Here is a 16,582-nt window from a genome sequence, read left to right as displayed (position 1 = left end):
AGGATCTGAATCCCTGACTTAGGTGTTATCAGCACTATGCTCTGTGCTTTCAAAGTGAGCTAACTGGCCAGCCCCCATGCAATTTCTTTATGCACCATTCTGTTGCTCCTCATCTACCTCATGATCTTCCTGTTTTAAGTTCTGCGCCATCCACAGCAACTCACTCTCTCTTTGCTCCAAAGGGTTGTGCTGGTCTCTTTACAGAAGGTACCATTCACTTATAGATGAAGCTGACTTGATACACAGAACACTATTATCTAACTAGGACAGGTGTTGTCATTCCTGTTTAATAGCAAAGATAGTTGAGACACAGAGTATAAGTCATTTCCTTAAGGTGATATAATTGTTTAGTGAAACAACTGAGATTCATATTACCATTAAACAGATATGTTTGCTTTTGTTCTGTGCACCAAGATTCAAATGTTTTAGTAGTAGAAAAACTAGAACCTTGGAGATGGAGGAAAGCTAAAAAGAAGAAAAATACTATTTCCTAAGAGTCTGTTTTATGTCAGGTATATTTTAGATAGATAGACAGATCATTTAATTCTCACAGTAACACATGAGGTATTACTGTCTTTGTTTTTACACATAAGGAAAATGAGATTTAGCAAACTGTTCATAAATAGCATTTATTAGCAGGCATTTTGGTAGATTTTGTTATTTACATTAGTGCATCAAATATTCAACAATAAAACTGTGGAGAAAGTATTTTTGGTTCCATTTTACAGAAAAGAAAACAGGTTCAGAGGACTTACAAAATTCTTTTATTACTTTCATAATTTTTACCCTTTTATTTTCCTTATTTTTTTCCTGAAATTCTTGTAACATTTTATTTTATACATTTATTCAACTTGTCTGTTATATTTTCTCTAATTTCTTCACCAATTTAGCTCTAAGTTTTGGAAAATTTCCACAACTTTATCTTTCAGACTCTTTATTGACCTTCCTTATATTGTCATTTATGTTTTTATTTCCCCAAATCTTATATTGTTTCTGATGTTTTTTTCTTCCTTAATAACATTCTCTTCTTGTTTTGTTGCTGCAATATATTCTATAATCTCTCTGTGTATATTACTTAGAATTTTCAAAGATCTTTTTCAAATTATATGTTGCCTTTGGAATAGTGGCCCTTATAAATTCATTTTAGACTTTCTCTTTCATGATGTTGACTTTTCTTAAGTTTTGTCCATCTTAGTTATCTTTATCGATTTTTATCCAGTGATTACTGATTGTCATATATAGATTGAAGACACAGACAAATTAATAAAGGTAACTGGTATGATTTCCCTTTTCTTTTTTTTTTTTTTTTTCCTTTTTGTCTTTTATCGTGTCCGGCAACGGATCGCAACCCTCAGTGTCGTGCCCGTACCGGACCAGGACCAGCAACGGGATCGCAACCCTCGGTGTTGCGCCCGCACCTCGCTCAGCCAGTGAGCGGGAACCGGTCTGTATGTGGGATCCGAACCCTCGGCGGGAGCGCCACCGCGCTCCCAAGCGGCGCACTGTAGCAGTGCGCCACCGGGCTGGCCCCTGATTTCCCTTTTCTATTACATAGGTAGTTCTGTGATCCCACAAGCCTTCTCCATTGAAAGGCATGGATGCCTGGGAGTTCTGTGTGTGTAGACAGACAGTTACTTAATAAACTTACCTTTAGGGTGCTGACATGGAGATAGCCCAGATAATGATAGAATGAGGAGGTTTCCTCTCTCGAGTTCCAACACCCTCACCAGAAGTCCCAACTTTTCCCAGACAGATGGTTCAATTTCTATGGAGAAGAGTTGTCCAGTTCCTGCCTGAGGGTAAACACAGAAGAACAGCTTTAGGTAAAGTAGGTGAGAAAAAGGATAAAAAAAATCACTAGAGCAGCTGCTCTGAAAATAGTCCTTCAATGAATCACTCTGCTTTCTGTCCCTCTACTCATTACCCGTCTCTGCAGGAAAACTGTGGATCCTCTCAGTGGTTCTGATGGAAATCTATATTCCCAAATAAGTGGCAAGACGTAGCTTTTGCATATTCTGGGCTTCAGATTCCTCCAGATTGTTTCATTCAGCAAGTCATTCTCACTCATTTGGTGCCTCTCCTCTCTCATAGTAACTCCTACCCTATTTGTCTATTTTTCCTGAATATATTCTCTTCTAAATTTCCTGCTACCATTTTGATGAAGTGTTGTAAAAGAAAGGAAGCTAAACCTTGAGATCATCTTTATTTTTATTCTGAACTAAAAATAAATTTAAGAGATGATAATAGGTGAAACTTGAAAATCAATGAAAAGAAACCATACTTTTCCTAAATCTTTGAGGTTTCTATTAAGACTTTGAAAAAGAGATCAAGAGAGTTGTGATAATGGAAAAATAGTTCAATTCAGAGCCTTGATTTAAATGGTTGTAGCCTAGACAGATGAACTTAGATAAAACTGCTCATAATGAATAACTTATATATCAATGCTTTAAGGTAATATATCCTAAGGTTATTTTTTTCCTCAGGTCTATATTATTTAGAAATAGAGGCAATGCCTTTCAAACTGAATTTTTATATGTGATATAAATATTTATTCTTTTGAAGCTTGCCATTCTGCAAATATTTATGCAAATTCCCACATGCACTTTCAAACACCAAATAAAAGGTAAAAAAGGCTCATAAGTATATCCAGGAATCCCAACCGAGGCAGAGTTGTCAAAAGGTGTGTCAAATAGAAGCCAAAAATTGTGATGACATTTTTCTCCCTATCTACGGTTTGAACTATTTAGTCCAAATTTTTGGTTTATTTTGGAAATAAATCAATTGCTGAAAAATTTTGGTATATCTTTGCATTTTAATAATTATAAGGATTCTATAACGTGTAATATCTTTAGGGCTTATTGAATGAACTTGATTATTATTAGATAAAGATTGATACACTTGTCAGTAACATACCAATACAACTCTTTTCCTCAGTCCTTAAATACATCAATTTTACCCAAATTCTGAAAGGGATGGACTCATGCAATCTTTTGGCCTTATTTTATGATAATCATATGACAGTGGACTAAAGCATTCATCTTTCATCATGGTTCTCAAGTTAGATTGCAGAATACCACATTGAAGGGAAAGATTTAAAATGATAATTAAAATGCTTTTAAATTTTTATTTTTTTATATTTTATGAATAATTTTCTTGTAGAGAATTTTCTTTCTACGTGAACATAATGTAGAAAGAAAATTATCTATCCTATCAATCAAACATTCTTAGAATATTTAAGGTCAGAAAGAACCCTTGAGCAGGTTGACCTTGGCAGTTGACCTTGACATGTAGGGTCAAATAGTTTTCCAGTGAAGAGAAGACTTAGAATGCTCTCCTTTTTATCCTACATGAGAGCCAAGTTCATGGGAAGCACCAAAAAATTGATAAACGAGTGCCTTTCAAACTGAATTTTTATATGTGACATAAATGTTTATTCTTTTGAAGCTTACCATTCTGCAAATATTTATGCAAATTCCCAGGTGAACTTTAAAACACCTAATAAAAGTTAGAGACTCATATTTCCAGGAATCCCAACTGAGGCAGAGTTGTCAAAAGGTGTGCCAAATAGAAGCCAAAAAGTTTTGATGACATTTTTCTCCCTATCTATGGTTAAAACTACTTAGTCCAATTTTTTTTTGGAGAAGAACCAATGCTGTTATTAGGAATGATTAAAAGGATAACAAAATAATTATTTCTTGGTAGTCTTTCCTATGTTTTTAGAATTAAAAACAAAAATAATCACTACCTTTTTTGGAGGAAGGTATTTAAATCCCAATCAAGTATTATCTTATGATAGTAACACTTCAATTCAATTTACCTTATTAGATTAGAAAATTATTCAACACAGTTCACAGAATATTAAAGACTCGATTTAGCATCTTCCTTCCTAAACTACGTGTTTTTCTTTATAGTCTCTGAGTTGGAGGTATCACTGTCCAGCCAGGAGCCCTTCGGGTTAGAAACCTGGACGTCATCCCTGTCATATCTGGTTCTTACCTCTCACATAAATCACTCATTGAACCTACAAATATTTATTGAGTGCTGCTTGTGCCAGGCACTGTTCCAGGTGATCGGTTTGGAGGCATCATCGAAATGGACACTGTTTCTATTCTCTCAGGGCTTGAGTTCTGGTAGGAGCAGATAAAATGAATAGGTAAGGCCACATGTTAGGTGGAGAGAAGTACTATGAAGAAAAATGAACAGGAAAAGCGATAGGAAGTTATATACCTTCCCCATCACATTCTGTCCACCCCTTGGTTCAGAGTTCTTCATCATCTCTCAGAGTGCAGAAGTGGTCTCCTTACTTCATTGTCGATATCTAAAGAATCTTCTCAATTTTTTCCTGGAATTCTCCAGAGCTTTCCCTCCCTTAGAGAGAAAGCCCTAGCTCCTTACCACAGCATTCAAGACCCCTCTGATCTTGCTGCTGCCTCATAGCCTCATCTCCTGCTTTTCTGTTGTGAGGATAACATTCTACCAACTACTTGCAGCTCCTGCTGTAAATCATCCGACATGTTTTGTTTCCATATCTTTGCTCTTGCTGCACTAATTATATCAACTAATGTTTTTAATGTTTATCATTTACTGCTGTGCGCTCTGTGTAAGTTACCTCTACCCTTTCACCAGCCTGATATCTCTTCTTTCTTTAATACTTTTTTCCAGGACATCTTCTGTGAACTCCCCGTGTTCCCTGCCCTATTAAATGCATGTCAGTTTTATAAGCTCCAGTAATGATCAGGGCTTATCTCTGCTACCACATTGACCATATTATATTGTAATGATCTTTTTGTGACTCTTTTACTCCTATTATGAACTGCTTGAGAGCAAAGACCATGTTTCTTTTGTTCTGTCTACTAAGTGCCTGGCTCGGTTCTTGGCCCATATTAGGTATGTGAGTCATATTTGTTAAATGAATGAATTAATGAGTGAGTGAGTAACTTAAGTTACATTCTAAGGATCTATAGTCTGGGCATCAAAAAAATTCTGAAATATGGGGCTATTGTGCAAAGGGGAAGACCAAGGAGAAGAAAAGCATTCAGGAAACTTGAAGAGCCACAAATAATAACTCAGGGGCCGGCTCTGTGGCTCACTCGGAAGAGTATGGCACTGGTAGCACCGAGGCTGCAGGTTCGGATCCTACATAGGGATGGCCTGTGCGCTCACTGGCTGAGCGTGGTGCAGACCACACCGTGCCAAGGGTTGCAATCCCCTTACAGGTCAGACAAAAAAAGAAAAAATAAATAAAAAAAATAAAATAATAACTAAGTATCCACTAAAACTGTGCAGTAAATACAAGTGAATAAAAGTTATGGTGCTTTATGAGGGCTTATTTTTATTGATGGGTAAAAATTTACACAAGGAAAGCATTTTACAAATAAGAGAATAAATACTATCTTATAGACATAGATAAAGAGATTACTTGAAAGACAGAAACATTTAGAGAACAGCATTATACATAAGGCAATACCTTTAACAAAATGCAAAGGGTGTTTATGCAGGAGAGAGATCCAGGCCAGGGCTGGAATGGAAGTGGGTATGGAATCAGCTTTAGTGATGACTGTACCACAAAGAGGCTGATATAGAAGGATCGTTCAGGCAAGAGGGACATCACTAGCAAGGGCTTAAAGGAAGGAGCAAGCAAGAGCAGCAGAAGGGGGAAATTAAATATCAAAACAAAACCCTTAATGGAAACTGACCACAAATAATCATTTCCATAGTAATATTGTCCCTACAAACAATCTGTAGGCATGGAGGGAATAACTGATTTGCTCAGAAGAATCTATTGGTCCATGCCTCCACGGACTTATGGACAGTACACTCAAATAAGAGAAAAGCACGTGCACATATAACATGTGCTTGAGATATTAGTCTTGATTTTTTTTTTGAAAAAAAGAAAATTAATACCTGTTTTTATTGCAAATATGGCTTTGGAATTCAGAAGCTAGTTTGGCGAAAATAATTCAGATAAAAATTATGTCGAAATGCCTAATTCTGAAATGGTGTAATTTCATATTCATACAATTATTTTAAATAATGTTAGCTCCTAATTAAGCTCTGGGAACATACTAGTAAACTAGATGTATGTAGCAAAACCTGGAAACAACTCAAAGCCCATCAACAGTAGAATTGATAAATAGCTGTGGTGGGTTGAAAAATGGAAGGCTAGCAATGAAAGTGAGCTACAACTACTTGTAAGAACCTGGATGAATCCTCAGAGCATTTAACTGAGTGAAATTTTTTAAATGATTAAATAATAAACTCAGCATCATTCTGGTTATTTAAACATCCCAAACAAGAAAACTGAGTAATATGTTATATATGAATGAATACATAGAAAAAAAGTATGAGAACAGTTTTTTAAAAGTTAGGTTACTGGTTTCCTCTTGGAAAAGGGAGGGAGATTCAGCAAATGGAGAGATCTCTAGGGAATTTTAAAGGTCCTAATTACATTCTACCTTGGCCAATGGTGGGTAAATTGCTGTTTATTTTTATGTTTCTTTAACTATATATTATACCCACATATTGTATATAATGTATATATAATATATATGTATATTATATGTATGTATACATTATATACACATCTTCATGTATATGTGATAGAGCTCCTAATTTCTTTTATGATGTAACACTTTTCATCTAAGAAACATTTCTATGTTAGTACTTTTATGAATCAGGAGTTTCAAAAGCATGTTAAATACTTTAGGTCTCTGCCAGCATGTGATTGGTGAGTGAATTGTCAGGAAGCTAAGAACGTTATTTCAGTCAGCTGGCAATTGATACCAATCATCGCAGTTGACTTTTCCACCTAGCAATCTGTGCCAATTGTTAACATGGGTGAAACGAGCCAATTGCTTGAGATCAGGTTTTATTAATTTATATTAAAATTTAGCCTTAAACAGACATATTGGGAAATTAAGAAAATAAAAAGGACAAACCAAAAAATGCCAAAAGGAATTTAGAATATTTTGAAGCCAGTGCTTTCATTTAAAACATAAACCTTTATTCAGAGTGATTGGAAATCACAAGGCTATTGAGTGCACATCATTTCTGGCAATTGTATAATTCATAAATAGACAAATGGCTTAAGAAACATGGTAGAAAAATGTACTCCCAAGGAGGTATCATCTATGCCAAGTTTACTGCTGAGATCATAAACCGGTGACAATAGGGGTTAATAATAGAAGTGTTGGTAGTACTCTACTTATAATAGAAAGAACAGTGCTGCTATAATTACAATTTTCTTTTTTTCCCCTGTTATATAGAAATGAATCAATATCCAAGTAGAGAGAGGATAAAAATGTCTTTCATAATTTGCTCTGCTCTTCAAAAGAATTGGCTTCTTAGGTCTGCAAGTCAATTGTATCATTCAAAATTATTACAAGACTATTTATCAAATAGTGCAAATTAAAATTTGTTTTGACCCATGGAAGGTTATTTTATGTGATTTTCAGTAGAGACTGAATAATCATGAACAATTTCCTTTTCTGTACCAAGTTACTTTAAAAAAGAATCAATATGTTATTTCAGCAGATATTTAGAAAAATCAACTCTTCATGTGATCTTTTGCTAAGTTATGCTGACAACAAGACTATTATGTATGGATGATCCTTGCCTTGGCTTGTTATAAATTAGGTCCAGAAAAGACATTTGATTAGTGACTGTGGCAATAACTGATATAGCAATAGCCGATCTGATCGGATATCAATAGAACAGTGTTTTAAGTTGAGTAAATGAGTAAAATTGGGGACATATGTAATGAAAAAAATGTGTATTTTCCACATAACCAGGACTTAAATAAATTTGTTTGTGTCACGTAAAAAATTGGCATGTAGTCTGAATTAAAAGAACAGTAGTCTAAAATTCTGTGTGGTGCTTTGTTTCTTCTTTTATTTTCTTCATCTTTTTCAAGATAATAAAGAATCCATATTTTCTCTGTGTTTGCAGGAGGAATCCAGAATGAAAAATTGCTGAAATTTTGTACTAACTAAATTATTTGAGAGGTGAGTAATATTTTAAAACCTATTTTAAACCTAAATAATCAATTCAATTAGGTCAAATTTAAAGATGAAAATAAACGTTGAATAAAGAAGCAAATTCTGGGTTTTTGTATATCTCTGATTTTTCCCTTCTTTAATATTTTACTACCATTTTCAGTTGTAGCAGCACTTTTTTGAAAAATATTGTTGATGTTAAGAAATCTTTCTGTTAAGTTTTCTATCTGATCAACAAATTTTCCCTTTCATTTATTAATCTGTTAGGTTTCTGTCCTAGGATTCTGTTGTCATTTTCCTTGAACTCTTCCTTTAGCTTTGCCTCTAGTTCTACTCACTACTGGGCCACAAACTGTACTCATAGGAGCCCTAGCTCCCCACTGGTTAGCTCTGCCATTGTAGCCCTAGGACTCTCTCTCTGGTTCTCATTCACTCATTCATAAGAGCATCAGGTAAAAGGGAGTGTTTCTGAAACAGATGTGAAAACTCTCAAAGGTCCTCTAAAATTTCATTTTATTTACCATGTTATAACTACATGGCTAATAATACAAAGAGAAAGATAGTGCTGTTGGGCACCAGGTACCCTAAGTGTTTCCTCTATTTTAACTCCTTTGATATTTTCACAATCCTATGAAATAGGTACTATTTCTATTTTTATTTTACATAGGTGGAAACTGAAGCCCCAAGAGGTTAAGTACATTACCTAAGTGCTTTTAGGCTGCAAAGCCTACCTATTAGCCACTATGTAGCCTCTCCAAATACCTGTTTGCTAATTCATTAAAGCATTCAATAAAATGAATGAAAAAAGCCGATATACTTTTCCAACTTCAATACAACTAGTTTTTTAAAATTCCAAACTGCTTGTGCATATTGAATAATGAGTAAACATAGCATCTATATCTTTGTGATCTAACTCATTTCCAGTTTTAGGTACCATTTCCGGGCAGATGGCATTCAATCTTACCAAGTTGACCTTGGTATCTCTCTAAGTGACACATTCCATTTATGGTCTCATGCAAATTTACTATCTGGCTAAATTCTTGAGTTTGATTCTGGGAAATATCAGCGTCTTGACATTTTCCTCCAGCTTCACATTTGAAGAATTTCCTTATAAATCTGAAAGAAGTAAGGATGCCCCCATCTTTCAGGTGTACTTCTCTGATCCCTACCACCAAGCTAAGGGTTTAAGTTCCTTTGGCTTATAGTTTCCTATACCAAAATGCTGCTATTTATTCTACTTAAAATCATCAATATTTATTTCATTATTGCTGCTTCCAGAAATAAAACTATTTTGGCTTATTTACAAACTTCTACTCTTTTTTCATGTTTATACAGAACTTTAGAATACTTCATCATTGCACTCATATACTTACACTAAGATTCTTATACTATTAATATAATGTGCTGATATGCTTAATGTCTTGTAATTCATTTTTATGAGATTGGGTGTCATCATGCTCTTTACATATTAGGGTTCTATAGTCATGCATTGATTGTGTCTTCCAAATTTTTATGTATTCCATAGAAAATAGCACAGTGCTAAATGCTATAGAATTTAGATAATAAAGACTGAAGAGGTATTATACAAGGGTACATCAAAAAGTTTATGGAAAGACTTGTATTGTCTTTCAATTTTATTTTTTCACAAACTTTTTGAAGTAACCTCATAGATCCTTCAGTTCAATCTCTTCATTTTACACAAACGGAAGCTCAGTATTGGTTTTGCGTTGGAAATTATGTATATATTTATTAAATGTTTACATTATTGAGAACCTATAATGTTCCAGACACTTTAAGACATTACCTTAACTTCAATAGATGTCACCACTATTGACAGATGAGAAAACTAAAGCAGAGTTTCATGGCTTGCCCATGAGCACACATTTAGTGCCAAGGCTGGGATTCAAAGTCATTTTGTCCTGCTCCAAAACTAGAGTGTCTACTTTACTCCATCAGACTTTCTCTCTAATACACCAGAATATGCAGTTAACTAGTTCTGTGCTGGAAGCACTGAGCCATGTAAGATGACAGCATTTGAAGCAATCAAACCCTTTCAAATCATTCCATGAAACCCAACCAAAATTCAATCATTTAATTAAAAGAAAAAGATGAGTCCTTTCAGAATGTATTAGCATATCTGAATGAAAATTATTAAAAATTTGGTTCTAAGGAATTCAAAGGTACCTTTTTAAATATGTTCTTTTGCTAACAGTCCTGAGGGAACATGCCATGATCATGAAAGGAGAAATACTGTATGGGGCCATCAAGAGAGGAATTTGATAAGGCTGAATAGGTATCAGAAGTCAGTCACAAAAGGCCTTGGGTTTCACGTTAAAAGATTCATGTCTTCCCATGGGCAATGGAAAGCTTTCAAAATTGTTTCTCTCATGATTAGGTTATGTTACATGACACAGTGAACATTAAGAAAGAGATTATCTGGATGGGCCTAACCTAATTAAATGAGTCTTTTAAAACCAGCGATTTTTCTCTGGATGGTAGCAAAAGAGGAACTCAAAGACTCTAAGCATGAGAAGGATTTCATATCCCACTGCTGGCTTTAAGGTGGATGGGGACACATGCCAAGGAATGCATGTGGCCTCTAAATGCTGACAGTTGTCTGTGGCCAACAGCCAGCAAAGAAATAGAGACCTCAATCCCACAACTGCAAAAAACTGGAGTTAGCCAACAACCAGAATTAGCTTGTGAGCAGAACACAGTGATGCCGTGCCAGACTCTGACCTACAGAACTGTGACATTCATAATACATGAATGTCATTTTAAGCCATTGAATTTGTGGCAATTTGTTATGCAGCAGTAGAAAACGAATGCACCAATCTTCGTTAACACATTGGCAGTTTCCATTTCATGTGTTTTAAGAGCAGGCTATGAGCACATGCTTTCCAAGACTTCCATTACAACTACATCTTGAGTCCTTTTTTATTTTTCTTTCTCATTTTAAGAACAACCTGACTGTTGTAAAACAAAATCAGAATAATTAAACCCAGGGCCACATTATGACTTTCTTGGACTACAGGTATTTTTACTTTTGTGGGCCAATTTCTCTAAGCATTTGTGTTCTATGGCCACTGTAACAAATTTCCACAAACGTGATGGCTTAAAACAATAGAAATTTGTTTTCTCATAGTTCTGGAGGCCAGAAGTCCAAAATCAGTTTCACTGGGCCAGAATCAAGTGTCAGGAAGTCTGTGCTCCCTCTGGAGGTTCTGGGGGAGAATCCCTCCCTTGCCTTGTCCAGTTTCCAATGGTGGCCGGCATTTATTGGCTTGTAGCCATGTTACTTCAATTTCTGCCTCCATCTTCACATTGTTTTCTCCCCTTTGTGTCTAATCTCTCTCTGCCTCTAACTTATACATTAGAGGCAGAGAGAAATTATAAGTTACAAGTGTCTGCACCTGTGATGACATTTAGGGCCCAGCCAGATGATCCAAGATAGTCCCCTCATCTCAAAATCCTTAATTTAATCACACCTGCCAAAAAAAAAAAAAAAGTACCATATGAGGTAACCTTTGCAGGTTCCAGGGATTAGGACCTGATATTTTGGGGGGCTGCCATTCAGGTACTACATTCTACATTCCATAAAACAATATTAAAAATTATACTTCATTGGTATTAAGACAAATATATTAATATTATAAAATAAAATATTTTATTCAACCTAGATGTTTATTTCTGTGCATGGTTTTTAAAAGACACTATAACATTTATGTGGGCCTGTAAAAGTGTTGTGAGCTTTAGAGAATGTGCCTACCGTGCCTAATGAGGAAGTCAGTCTTGACCCTGCCAATCAATGAGAGGACTGTCAAGATCACATTATAAGAAATGAGCTTGGAATACAGATACTACTATGTCGTCTTTGGAAAGTATAATCTTCCATAGACAGTGAAGGTGCAAAAACTCTGGTAGCTGCCACAGTGAGCTTCAATGAGCTGACTTCGCACTGCAGCAAACCCCAGAAAGAAGGCATGAGTATGGGTATACCACCATCTCATGAGTCACCTTGCACAGAAGCTGGGACCATAAACTAATGCTCTCCCTCTCCTATTAGAAACTAATAGGATTAATTATATCATTCTAGCCTACTTCAGTGGCCATTTATACTCCAAGCTACCTGAACCATCTTCAGCGCATGCTCCTACTGCTTGGTGGATGCTCTGGTCACACAGAGTCCTCCATACTTCCTTGTTTTGCACAACTTGTCCTCTTACGGGTTCTGAGTCTCTTTGGTGAACATCAAAATCCTTTATATATTCAGTGACTTCTCAAGACCACTTCTTGTATCTTTCTATCTGAACAGAAATTCACCTTTCCCCAGAAGGCACTACTTTCCTGCTGTTCTCTTAGTAAATGCTTTCATTCCACATGTAGGCAGGGCCAGAATATTGGAGTTGATGTTCTCTCTGCTTTTCTTATGACCTCCAGACCATTACTATCATTCCTATTTCTGTTTGGTACTTGAGACATCTACCCTGAGTCTATACCACTTTCTTCCCACTATCATCTTGCAAACACCCTTTTATCCATCAAGTGTGTTATCTCTCACCTCACTGTCTTCGACTACTCCAGAAACCCTGCCATCATTCTTGGTGACTTGAAAATCCAGAGATGAACAAACCAACACTTTAGAGCTCCAATTCTTGGCTTCATCTTCTCTATTCATTTTTTGCTTCATTTTGCTTAAGCAATTTATTCCCATATTCATATCCTGTACTTGTCATAAGCAGACACGATTTCTGAAGTGTGTATTTCAAACATCCAGCTCTTAGGCCATTTGCTCAAGCACCCTCACCACTGCAATTTTTTCTGCCTCGTGATTTCTCCAATGCTGTCTCACCCCTTTCTCATTATTTTCCACCCCTTCTAGCTTCATGCTCACTCTTGTGCAGCCTACAGCCTAAAATCTATCATTCTAACACAACCTTGCAAATACCCTCTACTTCCTTGATTTCTCCCACATGATTGTGGCTGTCTGGCAAAACCTCAGTTGTGAAAGATGCCTACCATCAGCCTTGTCTGTGCCTTCATGGGAGCAGCTGAATTTTGCTAGAGAAAATCACCTTACTGAACTGCCCGGTTTCACTTTAAAACTTGAGGATCAAATTGACACTCATAAACATCAGACATCTTCCTGTGTTTATATATTATGCTTACTTTTTCTACTCCTAAAAAGACTCCTTTATATATTCTACCCTCTCCTCAAACTTTTCTCACCCCTACTCCATTCTTAGTACTAGCTGTTGCCTCATTTCCTTATTTCCTATTTTACTGGGAAAATAGAAGCCGTTTGATAGAAAATGCCTCACATTTTCTATGCCAAATCTAAAAATCCCACCTATACTGAAATTTATCTTCACTTTTCCCTCTTATTTCAGTTGAGGAAGATACCCTTCCCCAGCATCAAATGCAACTTTATGCACCCTTCCTCTGGGTCTCCTCTCCTCCTAGTTCTTATGGCTCTTCTCCTTTAGTTATCTTCCCTCTCTCCTTCCGCTAGATCATTCCCATCAACATATGAACATCATTTAGAATCTCCCAATCGTAAATAAAAATGCATCTCTTTTCCTCACTTATAATCTCATTTCCCCATGCCCTTCAAAGTTAACCTTTTTGAAGTGTTCTATATCTTAGTTGTTTCTGTGTCTTCGCCTCTCTTACCGCAATCATGATAGAGTGATTATCATCCCATTGTTCCACTGAAGCTGCCCTTATCAAAATCACACGATGTCCATAACCTATTTCAATAGCCCTCTCTCTGGTTTATAACATCTAAACTCTCAGCAGTCTTGACTACAGTCGACCACTTCCTCCTTCTTGAAATATTGCCCTCTTTTAGCTTCCACTATGCTCTCCTGGTTATCCTCATCTTGACAGCTGCTCCTTTTCTCCCTATTTCTTTCCTTTGTCTTTTTCTTTTTTGCTTTTAAATGCTTGAATTCCTTAATGCTTATTATTAAGTTCTCTTATTATTTTTCCATACCTATACCTTGGAGATGTTGCCCATTTTCATACATTTAAATGCATCTTCATGCTAATGACTCCATCATTTATCCCTGGCCCAGATGTCTCCTCTAAGGAAAATTCTAATAAAGGAAATTAATTAAATATTCATCCTGGTAGATGGGTCAAGAAGAAATATGAGAGCTCATGAGGACTTTCACTAACTCATATTACACCCCTGTAGGTTGTTCCATTTATGATAAAAGTAAGCCCACCTCTCATCTATAGAACTATCTTATTGGACTAGATTCTAAGCTTACTTTGCCTCCTGCTATTCCTGTGACCTTGTACAAGTTATTCAACCTCAACAAACCTCAATATGTACATTTGTAAAATAAATCTATCATTACTTACCAAATTATTATGTACATTGGCATGATTAAATAAAATATAAATTTGCACAGTACAATGAATGATATATTCCAGGTTCTCAGCAAACACTAGTTACTTCTTTGACTTTAAGATGCACCTTTTCACTTTTTTCTGAATTATGAATGTTTCTTACTTGAAAGCTATTACAATACCAGTAAACCATGTAGAGACAATAATATAGTTGTGTGAAATTCTTCTGTTGACATCTTCTGGTAAGATCAAGTATCAAAGGGTCTTAGATTTGATGAACCAAAGATATTAGACTATGGTTACAGTATTAATTATTTAAATCATCAAGCACTTAAACCCTCTCTTTACTAGAAAAATATTTTGTAGATCAAGGAAACAGAAAAACTGAAAATATGATATCATCCTTCAGAAATCATAAAATCTAATCAGTGAAAAACAGGGATAATTGATAAAATAAATGAAACTTTTTTATGGAAAGCAAATACATAACGTTGTAACCCAAGCTCTATAGAATTATGAGGAAATTTAACATAAACCAAGATCACCATGCCCTGGCAATACTTAGAAAAAGATGAGTTGGCATTGAAATTCATGAAGAGAAGGGAATGGAAGAGAGACAAGGGAAAGAAGCCATGGATGAATTACACAACCAGTTTCCAAGAGATGGGGATGAGTATGCTTTGTTGGAAAAATTAAGAGATTGATTAAACCAACTCTTACTGCAGAGTTTTATGAGAGAAGGTTGCATACCTATTGTTGAGACCAAAGTCAGTATATTCCAAGTTGAGTTTATAATTGAGACAGAAGAGGGAGAGAACGGTGGTTCAGAGGCTGCAGTTGCTGTTCAGATGCACGAGGATTCATTCTTGAATTACAGTCGTTGCCGAAAAAATGGTAAATCAACTGAATCTTGTTTTAGTCCATTTTTTGTTGCTATGACAGAAATACCTGAGAATGGGTAATTTATAAGGAAAAGAGGTTTATTTGGCTTATGATTTTGGGACAGCTGCATCTGGCACAAGCCTCGGGCTGCTTCTCCTCATGGTGGAAAAGTGGCAGGCAGCTGGAGTGTACAAGCAGATCACATAGCAAGAGAGGAAGCAAGAGAAAGAGAGAGGAGGTGCCTGGGTCCTTTAAACAGTCAGCTCTCACGGGAACTAATAGAGCGAGAACTCACTCACTACCCCTCCTGCCCCAGGGAGAGCATTAATCCATCCATGAGTCAATCAGTTTCCAACACTGCCACATTCAGGATCAAATTTCCACATGAGTTTTAACGGGGACAACACATCCAAACGCCATCAAATCTCAAAGAGACTAAGAGGTAATATTTAGAAAGATCTCGTGATTCTGAAGGCAAAGACTGTAATCAAGCCTCATTCTAGATATTGAGCCTGGAGGACTGGGCTTTTGGGGTTACTGTGATAAGAATGCCAAAATAAGAAAGAAAACATAATGGTTCGTAGGTTTAGATAGCTAAATATTTTAGTCAGATAGTATAGAACACACTAATCATGAAGATGTGCATGAGGAAATTTCTCAAAGAACTGGAGAGAGAAAAGTGGAGCAAGATGAAGAAGTCAAGACTTGTCTACATTTGCTACATTTTTTCTCACTTTCAGTGCAGCGTTCTTAGTTCAACATAACATGCATCGGGACACTAAACTGATGTAATTAGACATGAAATTTCCTTTGTAAACAAAGAAATGACAGAAGAGATTCCAGAAACTGGCTCTCAGATTTTAACTATCACAAATCCAGAATAGAAAAACTGACATTTAGAGACCTATATTTTGAATTATAAGTTTCTGGGGTAAAGATAAGAAGTTCAGGAAACAGGGAATATGAGTGATTTTGCATTTTCTGATTTTTGCCCTTCGTTTAAAATAGAAATAAATCACCCTTCCCCATGTCATTTGTAATAATTTTCTTAAACAATAAACTTTTGTCTGCACAAAATCAGATTATTTTAGGTCTAAGCAATTAAAACTGGTAATAATGAAAGAATAAGTCAACTAATAAAAACATTATAATTGCCGAATATGAGTCCCCCTCACATAAGCTTCTTTTTATGATACAATAGTAGCAGATTTTTTTCACGTTATCCGCACAATGTGTTTCGGTTCAATATACACTTTCTAAAAGCATATTATTCACCACTTGCAAATAACAGAATAGCATAAAATGGAAACAATTTTAAACAAAATAGGGAAGTACATTATGAGAACTTA

General features: G+C 35.8%; 1 pseudogene; it reads right to left on the bottom strand.

Moving 5' to 3' along the window:
* Positions 1-12,684, bottom strand: part of LOC103595290 — an 82,509-nt pseudogene extending 69,825 nt beyond the window's left edge.
* Between the last annotated feature and the right edge of the window lie 3,898 nt (positions 12,685-16,582).

This window comes from Galeopterus variegatus, unplaced genomic scaffold (assembly GCF_000696425.1).
Source record: "Galeopterus variegatus unplaced genomic scaffold, G_variegatus-3.0.2 Scaffold1734, whole genome shotgun sequence".
Taxonomy (NCBI): Eukaryota; Metazoa; Chordata; class Mammalia; order Dermoptera; family Cynocephalidae; genus Galeopterus; species Galeopterus variegatus.
The sequence above is the reverse complement of the archived record's forward strand: the minus strand, read 5'-3'. Positions and strand labels throughout refer to the sequence as shown.